Genomic DNA, 19,344 nt, shown 5'->3' on the forward strand with positions numbered 1-19,344 from the left:
GTAATTATTCCAGGGGTTAAAATAATGAAATATAGAAATAATATTAACAAAAATTAAAGGTAAAAATGAATTGATAGAATGATCCCATTAAAAGTAAATAAATAATATGGATGTTAAGCTGAGCGGGTTGGATTCGAACATGGGACTCGCTGCATAGAGTGCAGGTGATGTTTCCCCTGCGCCACAAGAGCTGCTTTAGTAGTGTGTTGGATTTATGTTACCCTAAAAGGTTTTATATAAGTAAATGGGGATCCTTAGTGCTGGGTCTCTGAATTATGTGTATGTGATTATAGAGATGAGGTATTGATTGAAAGATTAGAGGTTAATCTGTATATAGATTATATATTTTCTGTTATTTTTTAAACCACCTTGTTGCTTATTTTATTATTATTTTTAATCACCATGTTGCTTATTTTTATATTATGAAATGCCTTTATATGTGCAATTGCAATTAGAAAGTTGTTCCATATGTGAGTCATTACATGTATGCATCCAATTAGTACATGTATATATCCAATCAACTAATTAGTAATGCTATTGGTCCGGTGCATTTTAAAAAGAGCCTGCTAGGCTGCTGATGTATCCTCTGACGAAACCGCTCTTGGATAACAGCGGAGAAACGCGTAAGGAAGGTGACTACCAGACACTCTGATTGCTGAGATATAAGCCCATTCATGAACGAGCTACATCACGGCGGACGTCTGATGTAAAGACAGCGGTGAAGGGGAAAAAGCAATTTGAGACCGAGCAAAAGGAGGTCTCTACCCCACGGCAGGGAGGAATATCCCGACCGCGAGTGCCAATAAGATCCAGCCACGGTTAACGACTGAGGCAGCATAAGGAAACTCTCATCTGGGGACAACAACTGCAGGGAGAACACATATTTTCAGATGAACATGGGAGGGCAGAAGGCTGCCTAATACTGAAGCACCCCCAAACAACAAACCAAATGCAACAACTAGTGCAAGCATTCCTGGGGGAAGGCCTGCAGCAGATGGATTTGCATATGGTGATGTCATCCAAGCAGTGGGTCAAAGTTGGCGTCAACCCTCGTCTGCATATGAAAAGAGAAAAGGGGCGTGCAGGGCATGGCGGCCTTTTGCGGCGCTTGGATGACCCCTAGTTCACATTAAACACCTCCACCCTCCTTCGGTGTGGGGCTCATGTTGGCTATGCCCCAGCCCCTGAAGCATTCAAGCTGATTTCTTGCAGCAGCTGGGCACTGTAACAGCTCCAGAGCTGCTCTGTAAGGCAAGTAAAAGGGCGTGGGCCCTGCAGCACTACCTGTAGTTTGTATTGTGCGTTGGAAGGCACAAAGTAAGCAGACTGGAGAAGTCAGGATAGTGAGCAAGGGCATAGAAGGGAGTGGCTCAAGAAAAGAGAAGTGGAAACAGACAGCAAACTAGGCTGGAGAGAGACCTGAGACAAAGAGATCTATATTATACGAGAGCCGACCAGGGGAAACACAAATTATGCAGTCAAGTGTCCAACATTTGGGGAAACCGCAGGAGCAGCACACCCAGAGTGCAATGGGTGAGCCTTGCCCTGGGAGAAGCACCTTCATGATCATAGTATCTCACCTGGCAGGTAAGTAGGAGTTGGGCTAGAGCTGGGGAGGGTCGCTGCTCGGGCACCCCCCTGTCAAGTGAAGGAGATCCAACTGAGGCAGCACAAGGGAACTCTCGAAAGAAGAACAAGGCTAGAGGAAGATCTGAGATAAAGAAATCTGACTTTTACCAGAGCTGACCAGAGGAAAGCACAAACACAGTACCTCACTACCACAAATAATGCAGTCCAGTTTCCCACATTTGGGGAAATCACAGGGATCAGCATACCCAGAATGCAATGAATGAACCTCACCCTGGGAGAACAATCTTCATGACCATGGTATCTCCTATGCAAAATAAGTATGATTTGAGATAGGGCTGGGGAGGGCTGCTGCTCAGGCACATCTCTGTCAAGAATTTATAAAGTCTATACATATATATAACCAAATGTCAATATATATATATATATAGAACCCAGCGCTCCTATCAAAACTTATCTATTTCACCAATTTGTTGCTTATTTAATCTTTATACATCTATTAATTTTTACCATATATTATAAAATGCTGCTCCCATAGTTAGTACTGTTCTACCAATAATAAACCAAATTTTAAAGATAATCACACTTGTTATCAAGGGAGCGCAAAAAATAGAATATACAAGCTCTTTATTTTAAAAAAAATATATATAGACAGAAGAAACCCACATTCAACAAAATACAATGGAGTCAACATATATAGGCACCACTATCCATATCTAAATGTAATCAGTATCTATTTCATATTGCCCTTGATGACAACGGAATGTCTATTAAAGTGTCCAAAAAATCCTCCTGGATACAGCTGTTGTAATTAAATCGTTACTTTCCAATTGTAATTGATACATTAAATTCCTTCTTGTGGATGAACAGCAACAGTTGTAACCAACGCCTCTTATTTACTGCAGTTAAAGTTCATATGTAACTCACGTGAGTAATGAAAGAAAACAGGGGGAGAGCGCTGTGATGGTTGGTGAAACACAGCGGTATGCTACAACGTACCCACATTTGCATCCATGCATATATAGATGTAGGTGTGTGTACGTCGGTGTGCGTCCAGGTGTCAACGCGTGTATGTATAGATACAGGTGAGGGTACGTCTGTGTATGTCCAGGTGTCAGAATGTGTATGTATAGATGCAGGTGTGGGAACGTCAGTGTAGGTTCAGATGTCAGCGCGTGTATGTATAGATGCAGGTGCTTGTATGTCCAGATGTCAGTGCATGTATGTATAGATGCAAGTGTGGGTACGTCGGTGTATGTCCATTTGTCAGCGCGTGTATATATAGATGCAGGTGCTTGTATGTTGGTGTATGTCCAGGTGTCAGCGTGTGTATGTATAGATGCAGGTGTGGGAATGTTAGTGTATGTCCAGGTGTCAGGGTGTGTATGTATGGATATTAGGTGTGGGTACATCAGTGTATGTCCAGGTGTCAGCGCATGTATGTATAGATGCAGGATAATAATCACACAGCGTGCCCCCCACCAACCACAAACCTCCCCCACCCCCCTGTATGACATAAACACCGCTAATTACACTTACACACAATAATTTCAGTTTGCGACCAGGAGCCGGCAATGTATGTGCACCCAAATGAAGCCACTGTACATGCCCTGCAGGCTGCTATGTACTGCACAGGTGCAACAAATTTAAATGCCCTATCTTTAAAATGGGGCATATTTTACTAAATTAAAAAAACCTGTAACTTTCTGTAAAACCTTAACCCCAAAAGGCACTACACTAACATAGGGGTGTAGAGTTGGATCTTGATCCAAGGCACCAACAGGCTAAAGCTTTGACTGTTCCCAGGATGCCTTGCACCGCCTCCTCTATAACCCTGCCCAGTGACGTAACTAGACCTTTGTGGTCCCCATAGCAAAATTCTGAATGGGCCCACCAGCACTCAACAAGAATGAGTGGCGTTTGGGGTCAGAAAAGTAGAGGGGAAGGGGTCTGACAGAGTAGGGGGCAGGACATGAATGAATAGAAACTGAGGTGTCCATTATATAAAGAAATATAGGCCCTCATTCCGAGTTGATCGGTCGCAAGGCGAATTTAGCAGAGTTACACACGCTAAGCCGCCGCCTACTTCCGTGGCGCTCACCTGATTGGCTGTGCGCTGTCTGTGCTGTGACAGCGCATCGCACAGCTCGGTCCATTAGTTTCAATGGTGGGAACTTTGCCGTCAGCGGTGGGGTTACCCGCGGTCAGCCGCTGACCGGCGGGTGACCTCACCGCTAGCCGCTAAGTTCCCACCATTGAATATAATGGACGGAGCTGTGCGATGCGCTGTCACAGCACAGACAGCGCACAGCCAATCAGGTGAGCGCCACGGAAGTAGCGCTTCCTGATTGGCTGAAGGGACTTCAGTGACAGGAGTCACGTGGTGTCCCGGCATTCGGGGTAAGGGGTCTCATGTGTCAGCATGGGACCCCTTTCAGTCCGGTGGTCCGTGTGTCCGTTTTCTTTTTTTGCCAAGTACGTGGATGTATCTCTGGACGTGGATGTACCTCTGGACGCTGGAAGGTGAGTATAATTTTTTTCACAGGTACCCTCGGATCGTCGGAGACCGTGGCAGTCGGCGTGTCAACATAGGTAAGTATGAATGTGTCGGCAGTGTGTAATAAAGTTTTACTGTCACGGTGTCTGTGTCCTGTTTTTATTTGGGTATTTTTTCCCCAGTAGAACTACAGGTACCAGCGGGCCCGTTTTTCTCCCGCATGCTGGTACTTGTGGTTCTCCAAGTACCAGTATGCGGGGGAGGCTTGCTGGGACTTGTAGTTCTTCTGGAAAAAACAATATTCTTGTCATTTTACTCTAGGCTATCAGCCTCCCATCCGCAGCCATTGGATGGGGGGGACAGCCTCGGGCTTCACCCCTTGCCCTTGGGTGGCTGGGGACCCCTTGATTGAAGGGGTCCCCACTCCCCCAGGGTACCCCGGCCAGGGGTGACTAGTTGGATATTTAATGCCACGGCCGCAGGGCACTGCATAAAAGTGACCCCCGGCTGTGGCATTATCTGTCCAGCTAGTGGAGCCCGATGCTGGTGTAAAAAATACGGGGGACCCCTACTCTTTTTGTCCCCCGTATTTTTTGCACCAGCACCAGGCGCAGAGCCCGGTGCTGGTTTTAAAAATACGGGGGATCCCTGCCCAATTTTCCCCCCGCATTTTTGGAACCAGGACCAGCTCGAAGAGCCCGAGGCTGGTTATGCTTTGGAGGGGGGACCCCACGCCATTTTTTTTTCCGTGTTTTTTCCGTTTTTTCCCGTTTTTTTAATTCGCGGCAAAATACGTCAAATTGTCCGTTTTTCGCCCGCGGGACTGTCGAATCCGTTTTTCATTGAATATGGTGAATTCCGGCAGCCACCTGCCGGAATTCACATGTCGAATTGTGTCGAATTTAAAAACGGCCATAATTTGCCGCGATTCGCCGTGAATTGCATATACCCCAAAGTAGCTTTTATGTAACCTTTTTAAACCTATTAGCATAGACCGAATCTCATCGTGTGTATAGGCCTTTAGTTCAACAACAGCATGGGACCAGTTAGTGTGTTTTGACCACTGCACAGCACCTGGTGTTATATAGTAAGCACCACTATGGCATAGTATACAGCATTATGGGCCTGATATGAGTGTGACCAGCGGTGATGTGGAATGCAGTAGGAGGTGCTGTTTAGCAAGCACCACTTCTATATTCACCATGCAGTATATTGTGTGAATATAGAAGTGTTGGTTGTGTTATGTATTAGAGTAATTATTGCAGCTCCCAGCTAAAATTGCCACAATGTAATTTAGTGACAAGCTGCAGAGATTAACCCTTTCTGTGGCTGCTGCACAACCTCTATTCATATCGCTGAATTAAATTAGGGAGATGTTCTCACCCCGCGAGCAAGCGCAGGTATATGCCACACTTATGGTAACATTGGATTTGCAGATATTTTCTTGCAGGGGTGTTTCTAAACAATTTGGCTTCAAATGCGAGATTTAAAAATGCGTGCCCCCCGCCACCATTGGCATTAAAAATTGTGCCCCTCCCCCATATATATATATAAAAAAAACTATATTTGCATGAGCGCTCCGGACGGGATGGGGGGGCGTGACCTCGCAAAAATGGGTATGGTCTCCATAAAATGGGCGTAGCCTTTCAGGCAAAGACTACCTTACACCCCAGTTCTTGACCCTGCACCAACAGACCTCGGCCACCACAGGGAAAAAAGTACAGTCATTTCCACCATGTTAAGCCCCACACATTAATGCCCTTTGGAACATATTATGTCACTCACCACAATATCTGTGATACACTATGCCCTACAGTAAAGCTTCTAATTACTTTTACAAAAACTGCTCAATGCCAAGAGTTTCACGTGCTGGGTGTCATGCTCATTGCCAGGGGTTTCACTCTCTGGGTGTCATGCTCATTGCCAGGGGGAACGCAGTAGGAGGTGTTATATAGTAAGCACCACTATGGCATAGTATATAGCATTATATATATTGTGAGCACTGGTGATGTTGAGTGCAGTAGAGCTGCTGCTGGGTAATTACAATTGACTACAACCACCAATATATTCTGCTGCACTATATATATGCAAAGCTAATTCTGCTGGGTAATTACAATTGAATACAACCACCAATATATTCTGCTGCACTATATCTATATATGCAAGCTAATTCTGCTGGGTAATTACAATTGACTACAACCACCAATATATTCTGCTGCACTATATCTATATATGCAAAGCTAATTCTGCTGAGTAATTACAATTGACTACAACCACCATTATATTCTGCTGCACTATATCTATATATGCAATGCTAATTCTGCTGGGTAATGCAAATTGAAACATTATTGCATAGTATGTGATTTTGAAGTACTTTTTTAAAGTTTTGAATGATATAGACCCAGTTTAATCTTTGTGGAATGCCTGGTTGTTGTTTTTAAGGTAATTTATTGCCTGGCATTTGAGGGGGTGGGGGGTGGTTACAGATTTCAATTATTGGTTTCACTTGTAATAGTCTTCTACTTAAGTCCAATGGTGTAGGCTGTGCAAAGCCATTTGGCTGTGCATTTATTGATCTAAGCGTGCATTTTTATCAAAGCGTGATAAAATTGACACATAACAGCAGCGTTCAATCAGTATCAATTTATCTTCAGCTGATGTCGATTGTGAATTTACGTTTCTTCTCTTCTTGTCACCTACAGGTAATTACAATTGACTACAACCACCAATATATTCTGCTGCACTATATCTATATATGCAAAGCTAATTCTGCTGGGTAATGCAAATTGAAACATTATTGCATAGTATGCAATAATATAGTATGCATATAGCAGAGGATAGTTTCAATCTGCCTACCTCTGGGTTATGGGCCCAGAATGCTTTCATTGCAGTACTCTGCTGCACATGTAAGTGCAAGAAATCCTGAAGCACTCACTCATCATGGGAAAGTACCAATGTGTTTCTTCGTTGATTGATGGAAGAAACATCTTACAAAAACTCTCCAGATTATTGACTTTTAAAGTTTTTCTAGGAAACGTTCTAGATGAATGCTTATTAGCGTTTGTCAGAACATACGTTTGCAAAGTGTCTCTGTGGCGCAATCAGTTAGCGTGTTTGGTTATTAACCAAAAGGTTGGTGGTTCAATCCCACCCAGGGACGTAATTTACCTTGTTATCAGATTTTGGTGATCTTTAAGTAGACAAGTCAAAATTTCAAACCCCCTCTTATGGTGTAGGGTACCTGGCCTTCTCTGATGTAATCAGAGTTAGATTTGATTAAGTGATTTTATAAAAAAAAAACAGCTAGGAAGCACAATTTAGCAGTGGGTTGCAGAGAAAAAGAAATATGCTGGCAAAAAAATCCAATTGAGTGATTAAACAGCTCTTCATTTTCTGGCTTTATTTTTAAGCTAACAAATTTGTTCTCTGAAAAGTGTCCACAAAGCCAAGTATCTGATTAACACCTTTGTAGGGATGGTTTTTCACCTATTACTAAATTAAACTTGCTTCATTGGAAAGGCAGCAAGATGCATCGTCATTTCAATATCTACTGAAATAATACAGGTTGACACCAGGAAACATTAACGCCACTGCATCCTTGCTGCTTTCTCATGTGGAAGTCTGTTTAATGTGAAAACAAGGTGATATCTAATTAGCACACAGGTAAGGAATTAAGAAAATCTTTATTTAAGGGTGAAGATGTTTCTCACAAAATCGTTGCCCCAATGCATCATAGAAATTCAAGCTGGAAAGATGATTTTAATATATCACTTGTACATTTTGTATTGCTCTTCTGGTGACAATGTAGTTTGTTTTTGTCAATTACCATTTTAATAATAGGGTAAAGAAAATTAAGTGGATTTTTGAAAGAAAACAATACTGTCAATATACTATTAAACAAATTAAAATGGTAAAAGTTATTGTACTTTAAGTAAAAATAAAAGAGCTAAAATATCAATCCCAATTTTGGATTACTTTAATTAAAAAAAAATGCATATAGCAGAGGATAGTTTCAATCTGCCTACCTCTGGGTTATCGGCCCAGCATGCTTCCATTGCAGTACTCTGCTGCACATGTAAGTGCAAGAGATCCTGAAGCACTCACTCATCATGGGAAAGTACCAATGTGTTTCTTCGTTGGTTGATGAAAGAAACATCTTACAAAAACTCTCCAGATTATTGACTTTTTTAAGTTTTTCTAGGAAACGTTCTAGATGAATGCTTATTAGCCTTTGTCAGTATGTACTTTTTGCAAAGTGTCTCTGTGGCGCAATCGGTTAGTGTGTTCGGCTATTAACCAAAAGGTTGGTGTTTCAATCCCACCAAGGGACGTAATTGACCTTGTGATCAGATTTTGGTGATATTTAAGTCGACAAGTCAAAATTTCAAACCCCCTGTTATGGTGTGGGTACCTGGCCTTCCCTGATGTAATCAGAGTTAGATTTGATTCAGTGATTTTATAAAAACAGCTAGGAAGCACAATTTAGCAGTGGGTTGCAGAGAAAAAAAATATGCTGGCAGAAAAATCCAATTGAGTGATTAAACAGCTCTTCATTTTCTGGCTTTATTTTTATGCTAACAAATTTGTTCTCTGAAAAGTGTCCACAAAGCCAAGTCTCTGATTAACACCTTTGTAAGGATGGTTTTTCACCTATTACTAAATTAAACTTGCTTCATTGGAAAGGCAGCAAGATGCATCCTCATTTCAATGTCTACTGAAATAATACAGGTTGACACCAGGAAACATTAACGCCACTGCATCCTTGCTGCTTTCTCATGTGGAAGTCTGTTTAATGTGAAAACAAGGTGATATCTAATTAGCACACAGGTAAGGAATTAAGAAAATCTTTATTTAAGGGTGAAGATGTTTCTCACAAAATCGTTGCCCCAATGCATCATTGAAATTCAACCTGGAAAGATGATTTTAATATATCACTTGTACATTTTGTATTGCTCTTCTGGTGACAATGTAGTTTGTTTTTGTCAATTACCATTTTAATAATAGGGTAAAGAAAATTAAGTGGATTTTTGAAATAAAACAATACTGTCAATATACTATTAAAACAAATTAAAATTGTAAAAGTTATTGTACTTTAAGTAAAAATAAAAGAGCAAAAATATCAATCCCAGTTTTGGATTACTTTAATTAACAAAAAAAATGCATATAGCAAAGGATAGTTTCAATCTACCTACCTCTGGGTTATGGGCCCAGCATGCTTCCATTGCAGTACTCTGCTGCACATGTAAGTGCAAGAGATCCTGAAGCACTCACTCATCATGGGAAAGTACCAATGTGTTTCTTCGTTGGTTGATGGAAGAAACATCTTACAAAAACTCTCCAGATTATTGACTTTTTAAAGTTTTTCTAGGAAACGTTCTAGATGAATGCTTATTAGCCTTTGTCAGTACGTACTTTTTGCAAAGTGTATCTGTGGCGCAATCGGTTAGTGTGTTCGGCTATTAACCAAAAGGTTGGTAGTTCAATCCCACCCAGGGACGTAATTGACCTTGTGATCAGATTTTGGTGATATTTAAGTCGACAAGTCAAAATTTCAAACCCCCTGTTATGGTGTGGGTAGCTGGCCTTCCCTGATGTAATCAGAGTTAGATCTGATTCCGTGATTTTATAAAAACAGCTAGGAAGCACAATTTAGCAGTGGGTTGCAGAGAAAAAAAATATGCTGGCAGAAAAATCCAATTGAGTGATTAAACAGCTCTTCATTTTCTGGCTTTATTTTTATGCTAACAAATTTGTTCTCTGAAAAGTGTCCACAAAGCCAAGTCTCTGATTAACACCTTTGTAAGGATGGTTTTTCACCCATTACTAAATTAAACTTGCTTCATTGGAAAGGCAGCAAGATGCATCCTCATTTCAATGTCTACTGAAATAATACAGGTTGACACCAGGAAACATTAACGCCACTGCATCCTTGCTGCTTTCTCATGTGGAAGTCTGTTTAATGTGAAAACAAGGTGATATCTAATTAGCACACAGGTAAGGAATTAAGAAAATCTTTATTTAAGGGTGAAGATGTTTCTCACAAAATCGTTGCCCCAATGCATCATTGAAATTCAACCTGGAAAGATGATTTTAATATATCACTTGTACATTTTGTATTGCTCTTCTGGTGACAATGTAGTTTGTTTTTGTCAATTACCATTTTAATAATAGGGTAAAGAAAATTAAGTGGATTTTTGAAAGAAAACAATACTGTCAATATACTATTAAACAAATTAAAATGGTAAAAGTTATTGTACTTTAAGTAAAAATAAAAGAGCTAAAATATCAATCCCAATTTTGGATTACTTTAATTAAAAAAAAATGCATATAGCAGAGGATAGTTTCTATCTGCCTACCTCTGGGTTATCGGCCCAGCATGCTTCCATTGCAGTACTCTGCTGCACATGTAAGTGCAAGAGATCCTGAAGCACTCACTCATCATGGGAAAGTACCAATGTGTTTCTTCGTTGGTTGATGGAAGAAACATTTTACAAAAACTCTCCAGATTATTGACTTTTTTAAGTTTTTCTAGGAAACGTTCTAGATGAATGCTTATTAGCCTTTGTCAGTATGTACTTTTTGCAAAGTGTCTCTGTGGCGCAATCGGTTAGTGTGTTTGGCTATTAACCAAAAGGTTGGTGGTTCAATCCCACCCAGGGACGTAATTGACCTTGTGATCAGATTTTGGTGATATTTAAGTCGACAAGTCAAAATTTCAAACCCCCTGTTATGGTGTGGGTACCTGGCCTTCCCTGATGTAATCAGAGTTAGATTTGATTCAGTGATTTTATAAAAACAGCTAGGAAGCACAATTTAGCAGTGGGTTGCAGAGAAAAAAAATATGCTGGCAGAAAAATCCAATTGAGTGATTAAACAGCTCTTCATTTTCTGGCTTTATTTTTATGCTAACAAATTTGTTCTCTGAAAAGTGTCCACAAAGCCAAGTCTCTGATTAACACCTTTGTAAGGATGGTTTTTCACCTATTACTAAATTAAACTTGTTTCATTGGAAAGGCAGCAAGATGCATCCTCATTTCAATGTCTACTGAAATAATACAGGTTGACACCAGGAAACATTAACGCCACTGCATCCTTGCTGCTTTCTCATGTTGAAGTCTGTTTAATGCGAAAACAAGGTGATATCTAATTAGCACACAGGTAAGGAATTAAGAAAATCTTTATTTAAGGGTGAAGATGTTTCTCACAAAATCGTTGCCCCAATGCATCATTGAAATTCAAGCTGGAAAGATGATTTTAATATATCACTTGTACATTTTGTATTGCTCTTCTGGTGACAATGTAGTTTGTTTTTGTCAATTACCATTTTAATAATAGGGTAAAGAAAATTAAGTGGATTTTTGAAAGAAAACAATACTGTCAATATACTATTAAAACAAATTAAAATGGTAAAAGTTATTGTACTTTAAGTAAAAATAAAAGAGCCAAAATATCAATCCCAGTTTTGAATTACTTTAATTAACAAAAAAAAATTGCATATAGCAGAGGATAGTTTCAATCTGCCTACCTCTGGGTTATGGGCCCAGCATGCTTCCGTTGCTGTACTCTGCTGCACATGTAAGTGCAAGAGATCCTGAAGCACTCACTCATCATGGGAAAGTACCAATGTGTTTCTTCGTTGGTTGATGGAAGAAACATTTTACAAAAACTCTCCAGATTATTGACTTTTTAAAGTTTTTCTAGGAAAAGTTCTAGATGAATGCTTATTAGCCTTTGTCAGTATGTACTTTTTGCAAAGTGTCTCTGTGGCGCAATCGGTTAGTGTGTTCGGCTATTAACCAAAAGGTTGGTGGTTCAATCCCACCCAGGGACGTAATTGACCTTGTGATCAGATTTTGGTGATATTTAAGTCGACAAGTCAAAATTTCAAACCCCCTGTTATGGTGTGGGTACCTGGCCTTCCCTGATGTAATCAGAGTTAGATTTGATTCAGTGATTTTATAAAAACAGCTAGGAAGCACAATTTAGCAGTGGGTTGCAGAGAAAAAAAATATGCTGGCAGAAAAATCCAATTGAGTGATTAAACAGCTCTTCATTTTCTGGCTTTATTTTTATGCTAACAAATTTGTTCTCTGAAAAGTGTCCACAAAGCCAAGTCTCTGATTAACACCTTTGTAAGGATGGTTTTTCACCTATTACTAAATTAAACTTGTTTCATTGGAAAGGCAGCAAGATGCATCCTCATTTCAATGTCTACTGAAATAATACAGGTTGACACCAGGAAACATTAACGCCACTGCATCCTTGCTGCTTTCTCATGTTGAAGTCTGTTTAATGCGAAAACAAGGTGATATCTAATTAGCACACAGGTAAGGAATTAAGAAAATCTTTATTTAAGGGTGAAGATGTTTCTCACAAAATCGTTGCCCCAATGCATCATTGAAATTCAAGCTGGAAAGATGATTTTAATATATCACTTGTACATTTTGTATTGCTCTTCTGGTGACAATGTAGTTTGTTTTTGTCAATTACCATTTTAATAATAGGGTAAAGAAAATTAAGTGGATTTTTGAAAGAAAACAATACTGTCAATATACTATTAAAACAAATTAAAATGGTAAAAGTTATTGTACTTTAAGTAAAAATAAAAGAGCCAAAATATCAATCCCAGTTTTGAATTACTTTAATTAACAAAAAAAATTGCATATAGCAGAGGATAGTTTCAATCTGCCTACCTCTGGGTTATGGGCCCAGCATGCTTCCGTTGCTGTACTCTGCTGCACATGTAAGTGCAAGAGATCCTGAAGCACTCACTCATCATGGGAAAGTACCAATGTGTTTCTTCGTTGGTTGATGGAAGAAACATCTTACAAAAACTCTCCAGATTATTGACTTTTTAAAGTTTTTCTAGGAAACGTTCTAGATGAATGCTTATTAGCCTTTGTCAGTATGTACTTTTTGCAAAGTGTCTCTGTGGCGCAATTGGTTAGTGTGTACGGCTATTAACCAAAAGGTTGGTGGTTAAATCCTACCCAGGGACGTAATTGACCTTGTGATCAGATTTTGGTGATATTTAAGTAGACAAGTCAAAATTTCAAGCCCCCTCTTATGGTGTAGGGTACCTGGCCTTCTCTGATGTAATCAGAGTTAGATTTGATTCAGTGATTTTATAAAAAACAGCTAGGAAGCACAATTTAGCAGTGGGTTGCAGAGAAAAAAAATATGCTGGCAGAAAAATCCAATTGAGTGATTAAACAGCTCTTCATTTTCTGGCTTTATTTTTATGCTAACAAATTTGTTCTCTGAAAAGTGTCCACAAAGCCAAGTCTCTGATTAACACCTTTGTAAGGATGGTTTTTCACCTATTACTAAATTAAACTTGCTTCATTGGAAAGGCAGCAAGATGCATCCTCATTTCAATGTCTACTGAAATAATACAAGTTGACACCAGGAAACATTAACGCCACTGCATCCTTGCTGCTTTCTCATGTGGAAGTCTGTTTAATATGAAAACAAGGTGATATCTAATTAGCACACAGGTAAGGAATTAAGAAAATCTTTATTTAAGGGTGAAGATGTTTCTCACAAAATCGTTGCCCCAATGCATCATTGAAATTCAAGCTGGAAATATGATTTTAATATATCACTTGTACATTTTGTATTGCTCTTCTGGTGACAATGTAGTTTGTTTTTGTCAATTACCATTTTAATAATAGGGTAAAGAAAATTAAGTGGATTTTTGAAAGAAAACAATACTGTCAATATACTATTAAAACAAATTAAAATGGTAAAAGTTATTGTACTTTAAGTAAAAATAAAAGAGCCAAAATATCAATCCCAGTTTTGGATTACTTTAATTAACAAACAAAAAAATGCATATAGCAGAGGATAGTTTCAATCTGCCTACCTCTGGGTTATGGGCCCAGCATGCTTCCTTTGCTGTACTCTGCTGCACATATAAGTGCAAGAGATCCTGAAGCACTCACTCATCATGGGAAAGTACCAATGTGTTTCTTCGTTGGTTGATAGAAGAAACATCTTACAAAAACTCTCTAGATTATTGACTTTTTTAAGTTTTTCTAGGAAACGTTTTAGATGAATGCTTATTAGCATTTGTCAGTATGTACTTTCAGAAAGTGTCTCTGTGGCGCAATCAGTTAGTATGTACGGCTACTAACCAAAAGGTTGGTGGTTCAATCCCACCCAGAGACCTAATTGACCTTGTTATCAGATTTTGGTGATCTTTAAGTAGACAAGTCAAAATTTCAAACCCCCTGTTATGGTGTAGGGTACCTGGCCTTCTCTGATGTAATCAGAGTTAGATTTGATTCAGTGATTTTATAAAAACAGCTAGGAAGCACAATTTAGCAGTGGGTTGCAGAGAAAAAAAATATGCTGGCAGAAAAATCCAATTGAGTGATTAAACAGCTCTTTATTTTCTGGCTTTATTTTTATGCTAACAAATTTGTTCTCTGAAAAGTGTCCACAAAGCCAAGTCTCTGATTAACACCTTTGTAAGGATGGTTTTTCACCTATTACTAAATTAAACTTGCTTCATTGGAAAGGCAGCAAGATGCATCCTCATTTCAATGTCTACTGAAATAATACAGGTTGACACCAGGAAACATTAACGCCACTGCATCCTTGCTGCTTTCTCATGTGGAAGTCTGTTTAATGTGAAAACAAGGTGATATCTAATTAGCACACAGGTAAGGAATTAAGAAAATCTTTATTTAAGGGTGAAGATGTTTCTCACAAAATCGTTGCCCCAATGCATCATTGAAATTCAAGCTGGAAAGATGATTTTAATATATCACTTGTACATTTTGTATTGCTCTTCTGGTGACAATGTAGTTTGTTTTTGTCAATTACCATTTTAATAATAGGGTAAAGAAAATTAAGTGGATTTTTGAAAGAAAACAATACTGTCAATATACTATTAAAACAAATTAAAATGGTAAAAGTTATTGTACTTTAAGTAAAAATAAAAGAGCCAAAATATCAATCCCAGTTTTGGATTACTTTAATTAACAAACAAAAAAATGCATATAGCAGAGGATAGTTTCAATCTGCCTACCTCTGGGTTATGGGCCCAGCATGCTTCCATTGCTGTACTCTGCTGCACATATAAGTGCAAGAGATCCTGAAGCACTCACTCATCATTGGAAAGTACCAATGTGTTTCTTCGTTGGTTGATAGAAGAAACATCTTACAAAAACTCTCCAGATTATTGACTTTTTTAAGTTTTTCTAGGAAACGTTTTAGATGAATGCTTATTAGTATTTGTCAGTATGTACTTTTGGAAAGTGTCTCTGTGGCGCAATCAGTTAGTGTGTACGGCTATTAACCAAAAGGTTGGTGGTTCAATCCCACCCAGGGACGTAATTGACCTTGTATTCAGATTTTGGTGATCTTTAAGTAGACAAGTCAAATTTCATACCCCTGTTATGGTGTAGGGTACCTGGCCTTCTCTGATGTAATCAGAGTTAGATTTGATTCAGTGATTTTATAAAAACAGCTAGGAAGCACAATTTAGCAGTGGGTTGCAGAGAAAAAGAAATATGCTGGCAAAAAAATCAAATTGCGTGATTAAACAGCTCTTCATTTTCTGGCTTTATTTTTATGCTAACAAATTTGTTCTCTGAAAAGTGTCCACAAAGCCAAGTCTCTGATTAACACCTTTGTAGGGATGGTTTTTCACCTATTACTAAATTAAACTTGCTTCATTGGAAAGGCAGCAAGATGCATCCTCATTTCAATGTCTACTGAAATAATACAGGTTGACACCAGGAAACATTAACGCCACTGCATCCTTGCTGCTTTCTCATGTGGAAGTCTGTTTAATGTGAAAACAAGGTGATATCTAATTAGCACACAGGTAAGGAATTAAGAAAATCTTTATTTAAGGGTGAAGATGTTTCTCACAAAATCGTTGCCCCAATGCATCATTGAAATTCAAGCTGGAAATATGATTTTAATATATCACTTGTACATTTTGTATTGCTCTTCTGGTGACAATGTAGTTTGTTTTTGTCAATTACCATTTTAATAATAGGGTAAAGAAAATTAAGTGGATTTTTGAAAGAAAACAATACTGTCAATATACTATTAAAACAAATTAAAATGGTAAAAGTTATTGTACTTTAAGTAAAAATAAAAGAGCCAAAATATCAATCCCAGTTTTGGATTACTTTAATTAACAAACAAAAAAATGCATATAGCAGAGGATAGTTTCAATCTGCCTACCTCTGGGTTATGGGCCCAGCATGCTTCCATTGCTGTACTCTGCTGCACATATAAGTGCAAGAGATCCTGAAGCACTCACTCATCATGGGAAAGTACCAATGTGTTTCTTCGTTGGTTGATAGAAGAAACATCTTACAAAAACTCTCTAGATTATTGACTTTTTTAAGTTTTTCTAGGAAACGTTTTAGATGAATGCTTATTAGCATTTGTCAGTATGTACTTTCAGAAAGTGTCTCTGTGGCGCAATCAGTTAGTATGTATGGCTACTAACCAAAAGGTTGGTGGTTCAATCCCACCCAGAGACCTAATTGACCTTGTTATCAGATTTTGGTGATCTTTAAGTAGACAAGTCAAAATTTCAAACCCCCTGTTATGGTGTAGGGTACCTGGCCTTCTCTGATGTAATCAGAGTTAGATTTGATTCAGTGATTTTATAAAAACAGCTAGGAAGCACAATTTAGCAGTGGGTTGCAGAGAAAAGAAATATGCTGGCAGAAAAATCCAATTGAGTGATTAAACAGCTCTTTATTTTCTGGCTTTATTTTTATGCTAACAAATTTGTTCTCTGAAAAGTGTCCACAAAGCCAAGTCTCTGATTAACACCTTTGTAAGGATGGTTTTTCACCTATTACTAAATTAAACTTGCTTCATTGGAAAGGCAGCAAGATGCATCCTCATTTCAATGTCTACTGAAATAATACAGGTTGACACCAGGAAACATTAACGCCACTGCATCCTTGCTGCTTTCTCATGTGGAAGTCTGTTTAATGTGAAAACAAGGTGATATCTAATTAGCACACAGGTAAGGAATTAAGAAAATCTTTATTTAAGGGTGAAGATGTTTCTCACAAAATCGTTGCCCCAATGCATCATTGAAATTCAAGCTGGAAAGATGATTTTAATATATCACTTGTACATTTTGTATTGCTCTTCTGGTGACAATGTAGTTTGTTTTTGTCAATTACCATTTTAATAATAGGGTAAAGAAAATTAAGTGGATTTTTGAAAGAAAACAATACTGTCAATATACTATTAAAACAAATTAAAATGGTAAAAGTTATTGTACTTTAAGTAAAAATAAAAGAGCCAAAATATCAATCCCAGTTTTGGATTACTTTAATTAACAAACAAAAAAATGCATATAGCAGAGGATAGTTTCAATCTGCCTACCTCTGGGTTATGGGCCCAGCATGCTTCCATTGCTGTACTCTGCTGCACATATAAGTGCAAGAGATCCTGAAGCACTCACTCATCATTGGAAAGTACCAATGTGTTTCTTCGTTGGTTGATAGAAGAAACATCTTACAAAAACTCTCCAGATTATTGACTTTTTTAAGTTTTTCTAGGAAACGTTTTAGATGAATGCTTATTAGTATTTGTCAGTATGTACTTTTGGAAAGTGTCTCTGTGGCGCAATCAGTTAGTGTGTACGGCTATTAACCAAAAGGTTGGTGGTTCAATCCCACCCAGGGACGTAATTGACCTTGTATTCAGATTTTGGTGATCTTTAAGTAGACAAGTCAAATTTCATACCCCCTGTTATGGTGTAGGGTACCTGGCCTTCTCTGATGTAATCAGAGTTAGATTTGATTCAGTGATTTTATAAAAACAGCTAGGAAGCACAATTTAGCAGTGGGTTGCAGAGAAAAAGAAATATGCTGGCAAAAAAATCAAATTGCGTGATTAAACAGCTCTTCATTTTCTGGCTTTATTTTTATGCTAACAAATTTGTTCTCTGAAAAGTGTCCACAAAGCCAAGTCTCTGATTAACACCTTTGTAGGGATGGTTTTTCACCTATTACTAAATTAAACTTGCTTCATTGGAAAGGCAGCAAGATGCATCCTCATTTCAATGTCTACTGAAATAATACAGGTTGACACCAGGAAACATTAACGCCACTGCATCCTTGCTGCTTTCTCATGTGGAAGTCTGTTTAATGTGAAAACAAGGTGATATCTAATTAGCACACAGGTAAGGAATTAAGAAAATCTTTATTTAAGGGTGAAGATGTTTCTCACAAAATCGTTGCCCCAATGCATCATTGAAATTCAAGCTGGAAATATGATTTTAATATATCACTTGTACATTTTGTATTGCTCTTCTGGTGACAATGTAGTTTGTTTTTGTCAATTACCATTTTAATAATAGGGTAAAGAAAATTAAGTGGATTTTTGAAAGAAAACAATACTGTCAATATACTATTAAAACAAATTAAAATGGTAAAAGTTATTGTACTTTAAGTAAAAATAAAAGAGCCAAAATATCAATCCCAGTTTTGGATTACTTTAATTAACAAACAAAAAAATGCATATAGCAGAGGATAGTTTCAATCTGCCTACCTCTGGGTTATGGGCCCAGCATGCTTCCATTGCTGTACTCTGCTGCACATATAAGTGCAAGAGATCCTGAAGCACTCACTCATCATGGGAAAGTACCAATGTGTTTCTTCGTTGGTTGATAGAAGAAACATCTTACAAAAACTCTCCAGATTATTGACTTTTTTAAGTTTTTCTAGGAAACGTTTTAGATGAATGCTTATTAGCATTTGTCAGTATGTGCTTTTGGAAAGTGTCTCTGTGGCGCAATCAGTTAGTGTGTACGGCTATTAACCAAAAGGTTGGTGGTTCAATCCCACCCAGGGACGTAATTGACCTTGTATTCAGATTTTGGTGATCTTTAAGTAGACAAGTCAAATTTCATACCCCCTGTTATGGTGTAGGGTACCTGGCCTTCTCTGATGTAATCAGAGTTAGATTTGATTCAGTGATTTTATAAAAACAGCTAGGAAGCACAATTTAGCAGTGGGTTGCAGAGAAAAAGAAATATGCTGGCAAAAAAATCAAATTGCGTGATTAAACAGCTCTTCATTTTCTGGCTTTATTTTTATGCTAACAAATTTGTTCTCTGAAAAGTGTCCACAAAGCCAAGTCTCTGATTAACACCTTTGTAGGGATGGTTTTTCACCTATTACTAAAGTAAACTTGCTTCATTGGAAAGGCAGCAAGATGCATCCTCATTTCAATGTCTACTGAAATAATACAGGTTGACACCAGGA

General features: G+C 38.3%; 3 non-coding genes and 1 pseudogene across 3 annotated transcripts; 2 read left to right on the top strand and 2 right to left on the bottom strand.

Annotated features, from left to right (window-relative positions):
- Positions 1-1,453: 1,453 nt before the first annotated feature.
- LOC135035738 (U1 spliceosomal RNA) lies at positions 1,454-1,595 on the bottom strand (annotated as a pseudogene).
- Positions 1,596-1,747: 152 nt separating this feature from the next.
- On the bottom strand, positions 1,748-1,911 carry LOC135035783 (U1 spliceosomal RNA). Its single transcript, XR_010230745.1, has one exon. It is a non-coding gene; the product is annotated as a U1 spliceosomal RNA (small nuclear RNA).
- Positions 1,912-7,170: 5,259 nt separating this feature from the next.
- TRNAN-AUU (transfer RNA asparagine (anticodon AUU)) lies at positions 7,171-7,244 on the top strand. Its single transcript has one exon. It is a non-coding gene; the product is annotated as a tRNA-Asn (tRNA).
- Positions 7,245-10,672: 3,428 nt separating this feature from the next.
- On the top strand, positions 10,673-10,746 carry TRNAN-AUU (transfer RNA asparagine (anticodon AUU)). Its single transcript has one exon. It is a non-coding gene; the product is annotated as a tRNA-Asn (tRNA).
- Positions 10,747-19,344: the final 8,598 nt, after the last annotated feature.

This window comes from Pseudophryne corroboree, unplaced genomic scaffold (genome assembly GCF_028390025.1).
Source record: "Pseudophryne corroboree isolate aPseCor3 unplaced genomic scaffold, aPseCor3.hap2 scaffold_611, whole genome shotgun sequence".
NCBI lineage: Eukaryota > Metazoa > Chordata > Amphibia > Anura > Myobatrachidae > Pseudophryne > Pseudophryne corroboree.